Below are 4,064 nucleotides of genomic sequence, written 5' to 3'. Positions count from 1 at the left end.
AACAAGAAAAGCCTCTGAGGGATGAGAGCCTGGACAGAAAATGAAAACCTCTGAGGAACAGAAAATGCTGAAAATCTCTGGAATCCTAAATATCCTCTGGCAACCTCCTCTGGTATTTTGCTTTAATTGCTTTCGACTGCTAACAAAAGGAAGGTGCTGGGCTGTGGAAGAACAGCTCCTGCCCGCCCCGGCAGCCGATGTATCTATTATCTCCCTTCCATGAAGGTCATCGACCTATGACAGTCGGAGGAGCAGAAACATTAGAAATCATGTGCAATTTAATCTTTACACAAATAAAGGGGGGGGGGGGGGGGGAGGGAGAGGGGGGAAGAAAAAAGACAGAAAAAAAAGTAGCACAATGCCTGAATAATGAAGAGAGGGTGGGGGGAAAAAAAAAGAGAGAGAGAGAGAGAGAGAGAAGTCTGTCCCTGAGGATCTTCTTCATTTTCTTCCCTGAAGTGTTCCAAGCGCGCTGCCGCGCCGCGATTCACTTCACTCCGCTGACACACGTATTAATAGCATCTGGGCTGGGAGAGTGGAGATGTTCTCCAGTGATTGCAAAGTGCATCTGTGACTCAGTTCTCCTTTCATTCATTCATTACCTCTCCGTGTCAATTCCGGGAGACTATTGTTCGCCCAACGACAGGAAGGGGAGAAAAAAAAACCTGTCATCAGGATTGAAATTAACTGAGGGCTTGTGGGCTTGGGGCTTTTTTTCTACCTACCTACCTACCTGCCTGCATTTCTTTCTCTCTCGTGCCTCAGGCAAGAGAGGTTTTGTGTTGGCTCAGCTTCCAGAAGGTGCTGCACCTCGGGTTATTACAAAGGCTGGGGAGGAAAAGGTTATATCAGACCCGGTCCGAATCATTGTATCAGTCCTGCTCTGAAATGCTCTGACAGTTCCGTTCCAAAATGTTCCTCCAGTCCCATCCCAAAATGCTCCACCAGTCCCACTTCAAAGTGATCCTCCAGTCCCACTCCAAAATGTTCCTCCAGTCCCATCCCAAAGTGCTCCACCAGTTCCACTCCAAAGTATTCCTCCAGTCCCACTCCAAAGTGATCCTCCAGTCCCATCCCAAAATGCTCCACCAGTTCCACTCCAAAGTGTTCCTCCAGTCCCACTCCAAAGTGATCCTCCAGTCCCATTCCAAAGTGATCAACCAGCCCCATCCAAAAATATTTCATCAGAACCTTACCAATCCTCTATTGGTTTATCTTGAACAATTCTATCAGGTGGAAATTAGGAAGAGCAAAACTAGAAGTGGGGAGATGGAGATTGGATGTTAGGAAGAAGTTGTTCCCCATGTCCCATTCCAAAATGTTCCTCCAGTCCCATCCCAAAGTGTTCCCCCAGTCCCATCCCAAAGTGTTCCCCCAGTCCCATCCCAAAGTGTTTCACCAGTCCCATCCCAAAGTGTTCCTCCAGTCCCGTTCCAAAATGCTCCACCAGTCCCATCCCAAAGTGTTCCCCCAGTCCCATCCCAAAGTGTTCCACCAGTCCCATCCCAAAATATTTTACCAGTACCTTATCAGTCCTCTGTTGGTTTATCTTGAACAATTCTGTCAGGTGGAAATTAGGAAGAGCAAAAGTGAATTGTGGAGACTGAGATTGGCTGTGAGGAAGAAGTTGTTCCCCATGAGGGCGGTGAGAGCCTGGCACAGGCTGCCCAGGGAGGTGGTGGAAGCCTCCTGCCTGGAGGTGTTTGCAGCCAGGCTGGATGTGGCTGTGAGCAACCTGCTGTGGTGTGAGGTGTCCCTGCCCATGGCAGGGGGCTGGAACTGGCTGAGCCTTGAGGTCCCTTCCAGCCCTGACAGTTCTGTGATTCAATATATGTCCAAAAGCAGCCTACAAAGCAGCTAGGACCAGAGTCTGTTTTCCTTGTTGGCACTGTGAACATATTTAGGCTTTGGGAGCTCTTTCTGCTGTCTATTTCCTCAATATTAAGAGTTCTTCCCTCTTGGTTTTGGAAGCATTTTGGGCTAATTGCCTGCTGGAGCTTTGGGCTGGAAGCAGGTTAATAGGTACAGGAAAAAAAAGAGACTAAAAGATTCAAATCCCTCTGGATGAAGGGGGTGGGGAAGATGACCTGGGGAAGAGTAGAGTGCCAGGAATTAGCCTGGAGAAGAGGAGGCTCAGGGGAGACCTAATTGCTGTCTACAACTGCCTGAAGGGAGGTTGGAGGCAGGCAACCAGAACAAGAGGACACAGTCTCAAGCTGTGCCAGGGGAGGTTTAGGCTGGAGGTGAGGAAGAAATTCTTCCCAGCAAGAGAGATTGGCCATTGGGATGTGCTGCCCAGGGAGGTGGTGGAGTCCCCATCCCTGGAGGTGTTCAAGAAGAGCCTGGATGAGGCACTTGGTGCCATGGTTGAGTTGATCAGATGGTGCTGGGTGAGAGGTTGGACTTGATGATCTCTGAGGTCTTTTCCAACCTGGTCTATTCTATTCTATTCTATTCTATTCTATTCTATTCTATTCTATTCTATTCTATTCTATTCTATTCTATTCTATTCTATTCTATTCTATTCCATCCCATCCCATCCCGTCCCATCCCATCCTATCCCATCCTAATGGTGTGACTGAGGCAGCAGCAGCAGGGCAGACAGGGATGTGGTTTCCATGCTTAACAGAAAAATGAAGAACACAAGAGGCAAGGCTGGTCCAAATCTCTATCCCTATGCAGGCTGCCTCAGTGCCTGCCTGCATGCCCTTGTCACTTCTTGACACATCTCCCCACTCAGATCAATGTTGAGAGATGTCAGGGCCTTGGGGACACTGCTGGCATCACACACTGGAGGTAAGATTTCTTTTCTTTTCTTTTCTTTTTGGTTTGGTTATCTAATTACAGCTTAATCCCACATATACTGAAATATGTCTTTCAGATTATGTCCAGCATGGAGAGGGGCCAGAGGAGGGCACTAAGATGATCAGGGGGATGGAGAAGCTCTGCTAGGAGGACAGGCTGAGGGAGCTGGGGGTGACCAGCCTGGGGAAGAGAAGGCTCCAGGGAGACCTCAGAGCAGCCTGCCAGGACCTGAAAGGGGCTCCAGGAGAGCTGGGGAGGGACTACAAGAAGTAAACAGAGAGACTGTTCCCAAAGACCTGCAGGGACAGGCCCAGGGGCAATGGCTTCAAACTGGAGCAGAGCAGATTGAGATTGGATGTGAGGAACAAGTTCTGCACCAGAAGGCTGCTGGAACACTGCAGGAGGTTGCTCAGGGAGGTGGCTGAGGCTCCATCCCTGGAGATACTCAAGGTAAGGCTGGGCAGGGCTCTGGGAACCTGATCTAGTGGAGGATGTCCCTGCTGAGTGCAGAGGGTTGGGACTGGATGAGCTTTGGAGAAGCAGAAATTAAAGATAAAATAAATAGAATCACAGAGCTGTCAGGGCTGGAAGGGAGCTCAAGGCTCAGCCAGTCCCAACCCCCTGCCATGGGCAGGGACACCTCACACCACAGCAGGTTGCTCACAGCCACCTCCAGCCTGGCTGCAAACACCTCCAGGCAGGAGGCTTCCACCACCTCCCTGGGCAACCTGTGCCAGGCTCTCACCACCCTCACGGGCAACAACTGTTTCCTCACAGCCAGTCTCAATCTCCCCACTTCCAGTTTTGCTCCATTTCCCCCCAGTCCTATCCCTCCCTGACACCCTCAAGAGTCCCTCCCCAGCTTTCTTGTGACATGCAAGCTGCTCCTCTTCAGACAGTATTCAGAACCAATCAAACAAACAGCCAACCAAGCAAAACCACACACAGAGGAAAGCCAAACACACACGAAAGCCCCAAACCAACTAAACAAACCCAGCAGAGGGTTCAGAGTTTGAAGGGCAGCATTCAGGTGGGAGTCCTGCGTAGAAACTAAGGGTTCCAGGCTTTGCTCTCAACCCATTGACGAATTTTACCTGCAGAAGAAGGGAGGGAAGCTGCAGAGTTGATAATGGATTGAAGGAGGCAGCTTGGAGCAGTGATTAAAGCACTTCTAAAGATTGCTATGGATTTAGGAGGGCTCAAACCCTTACCTGAAAAGCTGCTGCCTGTTTGACATAGAATCAAACAATCAAAGAATC

The 4,064-nt window shown here is 49.8% G+C and overlaps 1 long non-coding RNA gene across 1 annotated transcript; it reads right to left on the bottom strand.

The window, feature by feature from the left end:
• Positions 1-369: 369 nt before the first annotated feature.
• LOC137456358 (uncharacterized) lies at positions 370-1,283 on the bottom strand. Its single transcript, XR_010991014.1, has 3 exons — positions 1,197-1,283; positions 734-828; positions 370-625 (listed from the first exon to the last, which is right to left on the bottom strand). It is a non-coding gene; the product is annotated as an uncharacterized lncRNA (long non-coding RNA).
• Between the last annotated feature and the right edge of the window lie 2,781 nt (positions 1,284-4,064).

The sequence above is a fragment of the Melanerpes formicivorus genome, unplaced genomic scaffold, assembly GCF_026170545.1.
Source record: "Melanerpes formicivorus ecotype bairdi unplaced genomic scaffold, bMelFor1.0.p_v2 SCAF_122, whole genome shotgun sequence".
In the NCBI taxonomy this organism is placed as follows: Eukaryota; Metazoa; Chordata; class Aves; order Piciformes; family Picidae; genus Melanerpes; species Melanerpes formicivorus.
The sequence above is the reverse complement of the archived record's forward strand: the minus strand, read 5'-3'. Positions and strand labels throughout refer to the sequence as shown.